The following is a 14794-nucleotide window of genomic DNA, read 5'->3' on the forward strand; positions in this document are numbered from 1 at the left end:
TAAGGTATATACGAAACATAAACGAATTTCATATTTAGATTTGGGTCTCATCTGCAAGATATCTCATTATGTATATGCAAATATTCCAAGATCTGGAAAAAACCCAAAATCTAAAACACTTCTGGTCCCAAGCATTTCGGATAAGGGAGACTCAACCTGTAGAGTGAAAGGGCCCCAGTACAGGAAATGTGAAGCTCAGGCCTCCCCTCTCCACATGTCCATTGGTTCTGTGTTAAATTATTTTAATTTCACCCCACCAGCTCTTTCAAGACAGAAAACGATGGCATGGAATGGGGATAGAGGGTGGACTGTGCTCCAGACCCATTTGTGCGAGATATGAATAAAAGGAGAAAGGCAGGATATAAATACAGTGGACCCTTGTTATACACTGGGGTTTGGTTCCAAGATCCTCCGTGTATAACAAAATCCGCACATGCTCAAGTCCCATTAAATATGACATAGCAAAATGGTGTCCCTTATAAAAAATGGAAAATCAAGGTTTGAAATTCCACATTATTTAATTGTATTTTAAGGGGGGTGGGGTGGGTTGAGGCTTCGGATTGTATATTTTAACCTTGTAAGCCGCGCCAATTGCATTTTGTAAAGAGGCGGGATATAAATAAATTTTATTATTATTATTATTATTATTATTATTAAATTTATACTTTTTTGGAACATTTTCAAACCGTGGATGCTTGAATCCATGTGTTAAAAAATCGTGTATAAGAAGGGCCAACTGTAAATAAATACCTTAAGCAAGCTGAAGGGGAAAGGGTCTCTTTGTCCTTCCCTACCTTAGAAGTAGAGGCCTTATAATAAAGATGTTGTTGTTTGTTGTCAACTGTCCTTGAGTCGACTCATGGCGACCCCATGGATGAGATACCTCCAGGATCCCCTGTCCTTAACTGCTTTGCAAACTCTGACCCGTGACCTCTTGTTATACACATCTGGTGTGTGGTCTTCCCCTTTCTACTACCTTATACAGTGCGCCCTTTTTTTACGCAGGGGCACTGTTCCAGACCACACCGTGTTCAAAAAAAGTGTATGCTCGAGCCCCATTGAAAGTAATGGGGCTCGTGCATGGACTTCAGCTCCCAGAATCTTAGACAGCTGACCAAAACGGCTGAGGCTTCTGGGAGTTGGAGGACCAGAGTTTGGGAATGACTGCTCTAAATGAAACAATGTTATCGGATACAGTGGGGAAAGGATGCCCAACAAAAGGAAACAAAACCCAGCCCTGTAAAAGGACCTTGAAGAAATAGATGCCTCCTTCACTACTCTTTTGGGATGTTCTAGCTGACCCCTAATAAAGATTGTGGCCTTTAGAAAAGCACCTTCCCCAACAAATGAAGCAACTCTGATACCTAAAACATCTCCCAAAAATGGGCTGCACTGTCTCTTACACAGATACAGAGATCATGATGATGATGATGATGATGATATTGATTTGTATATTGCTTGTTTCCCAAAGCTTGGACTCTGTCTCTGGCTGCCTCCATTTCTGAAGAGTATAAGTACAACAAATAAAGAAACAAAACCCACACTGCAGAAATAAGCTGGTTGGACAGCGCTTTAAAGTGCCAGGGCTCCATGCTATGGAATTCTGGGCATGGCCGTTTGTTGTGGCACCAGAGTTTTCTGCAAACTGCCATTCCCAGAATTCCACAGCATGGAGCCCTGGCACTTTAAAGCGCTGTCCAACCAGCTTATTTCTGCTGTGTGGAAGGCGGTTTACAATGGAAAAGAACAGTACCATTTTAAAAACAGACGCAAAAGTGAGAGGGCTCCTTTCCTCCCTGTCATGGAGGACCACAGAAATATTAGGCCGCAAAGCCTGGCCCCTCTCAGTACCTGAGGGGCCCCTCTTCCCTCCCTCCCGCCGGGCAATGGCGCCCTGAGGCGGCACAAAGCGAAGGGGCGCCTCCTCCTCCTGGAAAGGAAGGCAGGAAGGAGGGACGCCATTGAATGGCTGTCCTCCCAGGCAGCTCCCTCTGCCGACCGACGCCTGCCTTTCCTCCTCAGGCAAACCTCCCAGGGACTTCTTGGGGGAAAGAAGGCAGCGACTGTTTTTAATTGTATTATATTTTTATGCCGCCTTTCTCCCAGAAAGGGGCCCAAGGCGGCTGACAAGAGGCCTGTTTGTTTGTTTGTTTGTTGTTGTTTTAACCTCAGGCAGCCACACTACCAAGCTTCCTCTGTAACATCTGCTGACCCTTTTCTAGGACACTCCAGCAGGGATTTCAAAATATCCTCCATTTTGAGCATGACTAAGAAGCATGGATTTAGCTTTCTGTCTGTTTTTAGCTCAGGGTGACCAGAAGTCCTCCTTTTCCAGGACATGTCCTACATTTCAGGCTTTTCTCCAGGAGGAATTTCAAACTTTCCTCCATTTTGAGCATGACTAAGAAGCAGGAGTAATGCTTTTTAGCTTTGATTTGGGAATGTCCTCCATTTTTCCTCGAGTGTCCTACATTTTCTGGTGGCTTACCCTCAGGGTGACCAGAGGTCCTCCTTTTCCAGGACGTGATCTCCATTTTAGCCCTTCTCTCCAGGAGGAATTTCAAATTTTCCTCCATTTTGAGCCTGGCTAAGAATCATGGACTTAGATTTCGAAGATTGGTTTTCAGTTTTAATTTGGGAATGTCCTCAGTTTTTCCTTGACTGTCCTACATTTTGTGGTGGCTTGTCCTCAGAGTAACCAGAGGTCCTCCTTTTCCAGGACATGGCCTACATTTCAGCCTTCTGTCCAGAAGGAATTCCCAACTTTCCTACATTTTTGAGCTTTTGAGATTTCTACTCCTAGAAATCTAAGATTTCTAGGAGTAGGGGGTTTCTAGATTTCTAGGAGTAGGGTTTTTTAAAGTCTTTATTTGGGAATGGCCTCCATTTTTCTTAAATTTCCTACATTTTGAGGTGCCTTGTCCTTCTTTGTGGTTAAGACATCTAGTCACCCTGGTCCTGACCACAAAGGAGGACAAGCACCATAAAATATAGGGCATTCAAGAAAAATGGAGGACATTCCCATATTCACATTCATGGGAGTTTATTCTGAGCCATATAATAATAATAACTATTTATATCCCGCCCAATCACAAGGAATCAGGGCAGGTTACAAAAGTAAAAAGCTGCCGTTTTTGTCCCCTGGGAATGACTGCTCTATTTTCGTGTTATTTCTGGTCTGGCAAAATGCTGTGTGATAAACTTCCCATATTTTGAGGGGTTTTTAAAAAAATTAAATCTACTTTAAATCCCATTTCTTACTAGTGTGATAAGGTCCTAAGAATGAAAACTGGAGATGGCTCCTGTACATTTAATAGTTGTAGAAGAAGAAATTCAGCAGGTGCTGCTTGTCACTCTACCAGCAGGAAATAACTTGAACACACATCTCTAGAAATTCCCTGTTGCACACAACCATGTATAGGAGCCATTTCCAGTTTTTACTCTGGCAGCCCCACCAATGACTTGCCATGCCTGCCAACATTCATTCTTCTATTCAAGTATTAAAACAAAGGTGTTCTATCTGGTCCATTACATAAATTTAGATAACATTGCTTGCCCGCTTGCTGGTACTGAAGAATATACTACTTGAGTCCTATGCTTTTAATAGTAAAAATAATCTAATGGGTGTAGAGTACTAGAAAAACTTTTCATCCACATTCATTTATATACAACCTGATGTAAGTATGCTTACTTGGAAGGGAGTCTCATGCAATTATTCCAACAGAACGTATTTCCCACTGTTTGGATTTAGAGGTGAGATTTTACAGAGATCTGAGTCATTATATACTTTTTTCACTGCATATTTTACCAGCTTTGTTTCAGCATGTAGCCATCCAAATGCTGTTTGGCAGTTTCCGTTATAAAACCATATTTTATTTTCTGGTTGCCTTGAGATAGACATTCCTATGGACTAGCCAAAGCAAAGCTATCCTAACTAAAACGGGTCCTTGATATCTGCTGGGGTTTGGTTCCAGGATCCCCCATGGATACCAAAATCTGTGGATGCTCAAGTCCCATTAAATATAATGCCATAGAAAAATGATATCCCTTATATAAAAATGGCAAAATCAAGGTCTGCTTTTTGGAATTTATATTTTTTTGGACATTCCCAATCTGTGGATGCTTGAATCTGTGCATAAAAAGTCAGTGAATAAGGAGGGCCAACTGTATTTCTGATAATAGCTCTAGAGGTATTCTCAAGGACAGACTCTAGCAGTTGTATTCCACCAGTATATTCTCTGGTGATATACTGGTGACAATGTTTACTAGCTCAGATTGCTTTTTTTATAGAATCGTAGAGTTGGAAGAGACCACAAGGGCCATCCAGTCCAACCCCCTGCCATGCAGGAAATCTCAGTCAAAGCATCCCCGACAGATGACTATCCAGCCTCTGTTTAAAGACTTCCAATGGATCAGCTCTATTAAATGCTTCCTACTATCCAGTACAGCGGCATAACACAGTCAGAAAAAGTGTGCATGAAATATGAAATGCTGGACACAAACAGTATAGTGGGTATGCAAAAACTTTCATGGCTGAAGCACCAAGAATATTGGGATATAAACTTTTGTGCAATGTAACAAGGGAGTTCTTCTGCACCTGAACTTCATTTGGAGATAGTACAAAATGTGTCTGCCTATCTTTTGGCAGAGGATAAAGGAGTGGCAGTATATCGTTTCAAAAATTCTCCAAATTCTCCAACTAGGGTGGCCAGTGATTATATTGAATGGGGCACTCTAGAAGCTGTAGTCCAAAAAAGTAACTTTCCCAAGCTCTTTATCAATTAGATTTGAAGAATAGTTGCCCTGACTGTAGTCACCATCTGAATATCAACGAATTGTACTGAATTTTGGAGTAGGGAGCCTTTATCTCTCTAGGGACTTTATCACAGTAGACAAATCCCATAGAAACGGGATTTAAAAGTAGAAAAAAACTGGAAATGCAGGATTTTTTCAGACGGTGTTTCTTCCAAAGAGCAATAACACAAAAATAAAGTGAACAGAAAATTGACAAAAACTTCCGAAAGTAAAAAGATGTCATTTTTGTCTACTTTCCCTTCGCTTTGTTTTTGTGTTATTGCTCTTTGGTGCAAGTGTGTCTGAAAAACTTCCTGCATTTATGGTGGGTTTTTTTATACTTTTAAAATCCTATTTCTGCACGGGATTCATCTAGTGTGATAAGGTCCTAGATCAGTGACTCCCCAAACTTTGGTCCCCCAGGTCTTTTGGACCTCATCTTCCAGAAGCCTCATCCAACATGACCAACAGCCAGGAATTCTGGGAGCTGAAGTCCAAAACACCTGGAGGACCAAACATTGGGAACCACTTTCAGATGTTTTGCACTACAAATTCATCATTCTGTTACCACTGGACAGTTACACAGGGCTAAAGGGAACTGTAGAACAAAACAACTGGAGGCCCAAAGATTCCCAGACTTTGTTCTAAATTATAACCTACTCTTTCACATTGGACAGGCAATTCCTATATTTTCCTTCCTTCCTTTTATAGTCCACTTTCCCTTAAAGTATTCCCATGGTAGTAAAGAACAAAATTTGTGGATCAAGCCCACAGAAATCAAGAGTGGAACCTGCAAAATTTGCCAAGCGCTTTGAGGAGCACTTTAAAAAAAAAATCTGCAAAGTAATTGCACAACAGAAAGGAAAAGGTGTAGGTGATGCTCTTAGACTGTAAACGATGCCAGATGTCTTTGATATCCAGATATATTTTAGTTTCAGTGCTTTACACAATGGATGATTATAGACAAGAAACAGTGGCCTGTTACAGACAGGCCAAAATAAAGCTGCTTCGAGTCACTTTGGAGGTATGGTATTTCAATGATGCATGCATCCTAAGAGTCCAAAACCCACACCAAAGCCATGCTCCAGTCCTAAGGACTGGAGTGCAGCTTTGGTGTGGATTTTGGACTCTTAGGACTCATGCATCATTGAAATATCATACCTCCAAAGTGACTCGAAGCAGCTTTATTTTGGCCTGTCTGTAACAGGCCAGTGTTTATGAGTAAGTCATTATTTAAATACAACAGTATCCAACAATGCTGCTAAACACTGGACAATGTTATTATATTACTATATTACTGGGCCAGATCTGAGGGATGGTAGTAGAAGGCACTGTCTTGGAGAGAAAAGGAGCTGAAAAAATGGGATGAGATATAATTAATCAGGACTGTCCCTACTATATTGGACAGTTAGGGGTATGCACTTTTGAACAGATTCTTAGGTTTTAACAGATTCTTAGGTTTTTAAATGGCACTTTAATTCAAATGGTTTTACATTTCTGCTTCCTCTGTCATGCCAGATCTCCAACAGGACTCATTTGCCCTACATTTTGTCCCTGGTAATAGTGGACAATTATGGCAACCCTACAGAGTCATACACGATAAAATTATATAGAGCAGGGAACTTGAGATATTGTGTCCCTTCCTTCCCCTAAGTCCCCTGAGCAAGCTGTATTTATACAAATTAACTTGACTGTGCAGCAATGAAATGTACAAAGGTTTTCTTATTACTGAGCTACACTCTTATAGCATTGCTATTCCACTTCAACTGCTCTGGCTGCCTCCTGTTGCATTCTGGGATTTGCAATATAAAGAGGGGATTTAGAATTCTCACAGAGAGCTCTTAGACCTCATGGAAATACAAATCCCAGAATGCAACAGGAGGTAGCCAGAGCAGTAAAAGTGGAATAGAAGCACTAAGTCGGGTAATGTGATTTGACTGCTGTCATACTACAGAATTAATGCAATCAGACACCACTTTAACTGTCATGCTCAATCTTGTGGAATCCTGGGATTTGTAGTTTGTTGTGGCACCAGAGCTCTCTGACAGAGAAGGCTAAAAATCTTACAAGAATACAAATGCTAGAATTCCATAACTTGAGACAAGGCAGTTAAAACAGTGTCAAACTAGTAATTCTGTGGTGTAGATGCAGCCATTGTCTTCCTTCATAAAATGCCTATGTTGTAAGATAGTAAGGTATTCAAACTTTCAACATAATGCACATCTTGGAGTAAAACTGAGGATATTGCAGCTTTTACTGTGCATAGAACTTTTTAGTGGTTTCTTTTTACAGAAGTTCACATCAAAAAGTAGATATTCGTTCATTCTTGAAGGACTGCTTAAGCTGAACAGTCAGTTGCCAAGATGCATGATACAAACATTTATTTTGATATTTATTTACATTTATTAGTCTCCTACTAACCTAGTCCTGTAAGTATTATATATTTTAAGATGGGAATATCCCCTCATAAAATACATAGAGGAAGCTGCCCTTACTTTTTATTGAGGTAATTTTATGCTGTGCAAGTAACAGTAATGGAATATTTTACTTTTTGCTACGAGATGAAGTAAGACCATCTAATCAAAGAGTATCCTTACATTTTGACATAGCTGCCCTCTGCTGGACATCTGCTTTTTCAACATACAATATTTATTTGGTGGTCTTAATGTATCTGTGTGATCAATGGCAGTATCATGTGATAAATGACATTTTCCATATACCACTCCTTGCCTAACATATAGTTTTTCCATTAATCTATTTTAACTGTGACTTATTTTGAAACCACAAGCAATAGAGCAAGCTGCTGCCATTTTCAAAAACAAAACAAAACACTCACTTCCATACAAGGATTGGTCTCTCTAGAATTAGAATACTGCTTTTCGAGTGAAGGATATGTTGAAGGCACATGCATATATCATAGTTGCATATCAAAGAATGAGGATTTGGAGTTTGATTATTTTTCCCTGTGTTTCTAAACACCTCTTGTCTCCACTGTCACTAACCTAAAATGATGCTACGATCTTAAACTCTATAAGGCTTCCCTGTGGTATAAAACACGTTTAAGTAGAGAGACTTGGAAGTAAAGTTAGCTTTTTACAAGTTATACTTAAACTGGGGGATAAGTGCAGTGTCGCTCATTATATTACAATCCTAATTTAATTTAATTATTATTAAGTTACTGCAAAAACAGAAAAACAGCTTCATTTATATACCGCTTCATACTGAACTAACAGTGTCTAAGCAGTTTACAACTGTACGTTAATTGCCCCCAACTATCTGGGTACTCATTTTAGCAACCACCTCGGACGGATGCAAGCCTGAATCGAGTTTGAGCCCTTTCGCTGGTATTGAACTCGCAACCTTATGGTTTTGAGTGAGTGGCTTCAGTACAGGCATTTAACCACAAAAGGAATTTATAAGTAACTTATAATTTGTAACTATTGTCAGATTGTCAAGGGTTAAAGTCAGCACACTGGGAAATGCTTAGATGTGTGTGTGTGGCTGACAATGAGCGTCAAGCCTGGGAAGGACAAGGCTGATCAAGCACAGCTGATGCTCATAACCTCAAGGACACTTTGGTGCCTGTGTGCACTTGTACCTGGTTGATGAAACATCTGACTGGATTGCACAGGAACTCACTGAGTTTGGGAGACCACATGGTCTGAAGGGTATATAAACTCAGGGGCTTCCAGTAATTGCTTGTGGGTTGTTAGTAGGAGTTTGGTATTTGTTTGAGAGATCTGTATTATAGCCCTGTAAATAAAGCACTTCGGGAGACTTGGCTTGTCTGGTCGTTTATCAGCTGAAGCCTGGCATCGGTTGCTGAGAGTCCCCGGAGGTTCCTGCATTTCTTCAGTTCCTGGAAGACATCCAGCTGCTGTTATCTCTACTGAGAATTGGAACCACGTTTCTGAATTTGCCAGCTTACTCTGCCATACAGCCAACATTGGCTACAGGGCTCAAATGAGTTGCTGACAACTATCTACTTCCACCTTTTTGCTAACAAATTCCTGAGATAGAAAGCATATTAGATGGAATCTATATGTGAGATGAAGTGGACTGGATGCCTCAAAAATTTGTTTAGAAATGCACTTGTCCCAGTTAGTTTCAAAAGTGCAACAGAACTCCTTTTTATCTTTTTATGCTGACTAATATGGCTATGTCTTTGAAAAGTACTTTAAATAAACTGTACTTTAGATATATAATTTAGGTGGTTTACAATATTATGAGCAAATATAATATTTCTCTGTGTGAGCAGTGTTCTGTATAGAGATGTTGAGGGAGTTGAAGTTATCAAGTAAATTCAAAAATGGAAACATGAGGTTTCTTAGTTGTGCTATAAAAGGCACTTTACCCAAAGAATTCTGTAAACCTGTGGGTTGAAAATTTAATGCAAGATTTTTGTTGGACTTACATCATTCTGGTTTAATTGCCATCTAGTCAACAGCTTACTGTTTTCTTTGACAATGAATAGATTTCTTTGACACCATAATCAGTTCAAACCTCACCTATGTTGTCTGGTAAACATGTGCCCCACTAAATGGCATGCATGTAATTACACAAGGAGCTAGGATGGATGAAAAATGGGTTTTTCCATCTATCCATCCATCCATTTATCCATCAGTCTGTCTCTCTCACCTTTTCACTGGATATCTGTATGTTGGGCAGTGTAAAGAATTTCATAAATCTGTTCATATTCTGCTGCAGCAAACAGTATTGTGGTATACTGAAGACTATTTATTTATCACATTTTATGCTATTCATTAGCTGCAAAGTCTTGGTTGATATATTGCTACATAACCTTTTGTAAACCAGAACCCACTTTCCCTGCTGTATGAAGTATTACCTGCAATTGGCCAATAAACATATGCACAAATACAGAGAGAAGGGGCAGAATATTCTTGCAGTGTAAGATCAGAAAGCCTCAGCAATGCAAGAGACATTTGGATGCCTTTGCTGTTCAGAATCAAATGAGTAAACTAAACAGAATTCAGTACAAGGGCTAAATGAGCCAATCAGTTGGTTTGGCAAGGCAAGATTAAATAATGTACATATCTCTAGCAAGGGACAGTGGTTCTCTGTGTCATTTAGCAAGAATGACACGACATGGCCATATTTTAATGTATTATTTTAAATAAATGTTTTTTTTTCTTAGAATGCTGCCTGCTTTTGTGTTTGCAATCATATAGTGGTTGTGTTATACTCAAACAAAGGATCATATAACTGGTTTCAGCTGCGGCATATCATGATAACATTTTAACCAACAATTTTGTAGTTCCAAGCTTTGTGTGTTAAGGTCAGGAAGAGTCATAGTAACGATAAACAAATCTAGATCTGAGGGACATTTTCTCCAGGTCTGAGATTCAGTGATTGTTGCTTGCACTCAAACAATGGGTAGCTGGGCCAGATCTCTACCATTTAGGGTTGCTAAATCTCCAGGTACTCCCTAAAGTCCTAAATTAAATCATGTACATGAGCTGCCGGCAAGTTCAGGGAAGTCTGGCTGGGCCAACTGTGCCCTTCTTAAACCAAAGGAAAGGTGGGATTACCATTTAATTAAATGTGCTCCAATCAGCAAGCCATACTAATACTAAGCATGGCTTGTTCCGTGTCTGGAGTGGGCATTTGGAAAAGCTGAGCTGAAGGAATGAAGGAGTGTGTGCACTTTAAGAGCAATATTGGTTTGACAGAATGTAAAGACTGGCAGATTTGAGGGCTGATTTATTGCTGCTCTGAGTTTGGGTGTCAAAGAAGACTCTGAGCAGGTGACCAGAGGTCCTCCTTTTCCAGGATATGCCCTACATTTCAGCCTTTGGTCCAGGAGGAATTCCAAAATGTCCTCCATTTTGAGCATGACTAAGGAGCACGAATTCATATTTATATAAGTGGTTGGGGGTACATGGGGGCCATCTGATGATCCATGGTTTGCCACAGAGTCCCCCCCCCCCAAAAAAAAAAAATCCATGGTAAACAGCAGATCAATTTGACCCATGTTAAGGCTCTTTTCCACTAAGATTTGGCCAGATCCACTGGATCTGGATCTGATCTGCCAGGATCTGACCCAATCCTTGGCCTGGGGTTTTCCACATCCTGATAGGTTTTGGCTTGCATCATCCAAACAGGATGGCATGAGGCTGGGGGGAGCACAGACTTTGGCCCATATGGACAGCACTCATGTCAAACTTTTCCTCCCTGAATTTGCCTATTCACCTTTCACACAACCTGTGTAATTACTGGGGCAGTATCAAAAATGTAAAGCAATAAATAGAAAATAGTAAATAACAGGAAGAGGTGGAGGGAAGCCCGGGGTGGTGGTGGAGTCGTATTGCCTAGGCTAGATTTTGAAATTTCATTTCTCAGATCTAAAAAAACAAATTTCTTTCACAGTTCAGTGAAGATTGCCAGTGTGGACAATCCTTAACACAATTAAAGAATTAATAAAAGCATCCTGTACTGACTTCCAAGCCACTGTGCCATATTTTGATATACAATAAAGGCTTATGATAAATTTGTACATTTGAAAAGTAAGATTAAACTTGGCTGAAGTGCCATTTATCTTTTAAAGTGTTAATCTGTTTTATTTCCATTTTGCAATCTTTCTCCCTAATGTACTTGATGACAAAACCCAATCATTTTTACTACTGAGCTGGGCCTGAAAGGCCAGTGCTCAATTTTCTGTTTCTCAGTTTTTATGCAATGTGTATAGTTGGGCACTTGATAAATTCAAACCTTGGGGACAGCACTACCGAGTTATATTGTGAAAGCAAAGGACCATCTGTTGACTTATATAATAGAGATTATCGGTTTAATTTTTTGAACCTTATGAGAAAAAAAATTGATTCTCTACAATATATTGGAGAAGTTTAGCAATCCTTGTTTGGGTTCATGTGCTTGCTAGTAGTTGTGTATCATTTTAGAATAACAGCTCCTTTCTCCTAAGATCATATCGAGCTAATATGGTTTTTATTGATAGCAGAGTAATGAGACATAAAGCCAAGATAGCAGGGGAGGACTTTAATGTCAGTATGGCTAGGATCTAAAGACCTTCCATTTCTAATAACCATTTCTTGCATTGTAGGAGAATTTGTTTCTTCAGGCAGGTGGGCTGTGGTATAAGAAAAACAATACCCTTTTTATAGGTTTTGTTCCACAAGTGCAAGCTTCACTTCACTTTAAAAAAAAAAAAGGGGGGGGGGCAGGTCTTTATTCTACAAGTTGGTTCATGACTCACTTGAAAACATTGCAAACTACCTTATATAAATTCAGATTATTTGTTCATCTACTCCGAGATTGAAGATCCTCTGGCCTTTCAGATGTTGTTGGGCTAAGTTCCCACCACACCTGGCCATTCTGTCATGATCTTGAAGGCCAGACGTTCTCCAACCTTGATCTAGTCAAGTATCATCTATCCAATATTGTCTATCTTGACATATCTCAGACAGAGGTTTTTTCCCCCAAGACCTACTATCTGGTCCTTTTAATCAGAAATTGAACTTTTGACTCCCTACATGCCAACATGTGTGCTACTACTTAGAGCCCAACCATTCTTACTATTTATTAGCTTTTGCATATCTGGATACATATTTGTGTGAATATATGTCTTCCGCTCACAACCATTTGGATCTTAGATGGGATGTCTACATAATATTCATAAATGGTAACATCTGAAGATAACTTTGGAACCATTTAAGATGTTTGAATGTTAGTAGAAGAAGCATTCTTATGTTTTCCATCTCCCTTTTTTGAGTCCCATGGAAAAGAAAGAAGTGCTTGTCATCCATAGGGAGACATACATTTGTGCTCATATCAAGAGAGTAAGATCTTCATGGGAGATATCAACACCATCCTCTCACAACCCTAGGATGTTATGCTAAATCTATTTTTTAAAAAAATTGTTTTAGCACACTAATACATTGTTTCAACACACTAATACATTATTATTTAAAGTACTTTGGAAGTAATTTTTTTTTAAAAAAAATAATGGTTTTAAGTTTTAAAAAATTGATATCAGCATGCTACTTTTGAAGGTACTGAGAGGATAACCATATTCCATTAATGAAATAATGCCTAGTAAGTGCTACAGATTGTATAATAAATAATGATTACTTTACACGCCAAAGGTAATGTTTTTGGCTAATATCGTTTCAAGGAATTTGGGAGAATTTTCCTATTCTTAAGGGTTAAAAATCATTTGCAAGAAACAGCAGAAACATTTTGCTCTTAAAACAGTGCATAATGCACTACTTTTTTTAAAGGAAAATAAAGATAAAGATAAAGGTAGGCATTCTGTTGGTTAGTTTAAAAGTAACATTCTAAGCTCTGTTCAAACTATTGCCCATTTTAACACAAGCCCAACTTTTTTCTTTGTAATATTCACTAAAAGACTATGAGCATTATATCCATTTTCAAACGAGCCCAATTTGTTTCCTATCTAATATTCAGAGAAAGGTGCTCAGTAGTCTCCCCCCCTTTAATTGCTGTATAATTAAGGCTCTTGGTTAAAACTGAGTTGTCTTAATTTTAGATGTTAATCAAATAATCAATTATTAGATGTTATTGCTATTGGATTAAGGAGGTTTAGCAAGGTAAAAATTATTGTACTTTGCAAGTTCATCATTAGCATAATTGTTTTAGCTATTGATACTCAGGGTCAATATTGTGACACTGTATTTTTCAAGGGCTGTTGCAGAATTAATGCAGTTTGACAATTCTTGACTATCATGGCTCAATTTTATGGAACTCTGCGATTTGTAGTTTATTGCAGCACCAGAGCACTCTAAACAAGAAGGCTAAATGTTTAACAAAATTACAAGTCCCAGAATTCCATAGCATTGAGCCATGGCAGTTAAAGCAGTGTGAAACTGCATTAATGCTGCAGTGTAGATGCAGCCAACGTCGACTTTTCAAAGCAAAATTTGAACAGATACAATTTGAATTTTGAAGCAGTGTTGCATTTTTCATTGATGTGACTCTCTGTATTCTCTCTGTTAAACAGAAGTGGAGCTTGAGTCCCCTTGTTCAATATGATTGGCCAGAATCCATAGCAATCAGGAATGTGGGAACCCACCTTATATGAGGTCAATCTATTTGTCCATCTTCCACAATATTTTTTTTTATCCTGAGGGGATAAAAATGTGTCTAGCATACATATTTTCTATAACTTGTTAGATCTTTTTACAGAGAACTAGTAGAGAATTAATCTGGGACCTCCTCTATACAAAGTAGAAAGTGAGCTTTAGCCAACTAATTTTGTTATCTAGACTTTATTTAATATTTGGAATAGCAGTATCAGAGATCCCCAAGCATTATTTATACAGAAAAACCAGACTTCCTTTAAAGTTGAATTAAATTGTGCTACTTACCTTAAAAATACTTGAAAGTATTTGTTCAAGGCAGGGGGTCTTCATTGAAATTTATAATGCTTTTAAAGGCTTTCAGAAAAGTATGTACAGTAACACTCTCCTTAGTGAAGAATGCAGCCAAACTGGTCAGATATTGAGGTAGTGAAGTATGCATCTGAAATGACAGAGCTCCAACCACTTGTCATACTTCACTGAGTTCAAAAGGAGCACCTAGTCTCTCAACGGCTGAGTTACGCAGTTCACTTCAATTAGTAGAAAGTGCTCCAGAGTTCATCAAGTGTGCAACTCAATTAGCAAAGCTCCCTGGATTGGTAACAGCAGTGACATAAAAGGCATTTCTCTTGGCCAATAAAATATGCAGCTCAATTAGCAATCCATGCAGGTTGAGAATTAAAATATATAACTTGATCTTCCAACAAGAAGACAGATGACTAGTTAAATTTTCAGACCAACCATTAATAGCAGTTGTCATGCTTTGCAATAATAATGAGAAACACAGACAGCTAAATTTGTTACTTATACAGCTGTAGCATTTTACCACCATATTATCACATACCCACACATGGGAGAAAAATATTTTTCTCGGTTATCCATTAACCTGGTTTATTCAGCATTGGATCTACACTTTATGCAGAGTC

At 38.9% G+C, this 14794-nt stretch overlaps 1 protein-coding gene across 4 annotated transcripts in view; it reads right to left on the minus strand.

Annotated features, from left to right (window-relative positions):
- LOC149318082 (lysosomal amino acid transporter 1 homolog) overlaps window positions 1-14289 on the minus strand; it is a 34797-nt gene extending 20508 nt beyond the window's left edge. The window contains exon 1 of one of the 4 annotated variants that reach the window (XM_089507707.1): window positions 14157-14289. The gene's annotated coding sequence lies outside the window, so the exon portion shown is untranslated. The other 3 variants (XM_089507708.1, XM_089507710.1, XM_089507709.1) reach the window with 3 other exon arrangements.
- Between the last annotated feature and the right edge of the window lie 505 nt (window positions 14290-14794).

Source organism: Sceloporus occidentalis, unplaced genomic scaffold (assembly GCF_023333645.1).
Source record: "Sceloporus occidentalis isolate IW3139 unplaced genomic scaffold, rSceOcc1.0.p SCAF_2, whole genome shotgun sequence".
In the NCBI taxonomy this organism is placed as follows: domain Eukaryota; kingdom Metazoa; phylum Chordata; class Lepidosauria; order Squamata; family Phrynosomatidae; genus Sceloporus; species Sceloporus occidentalis.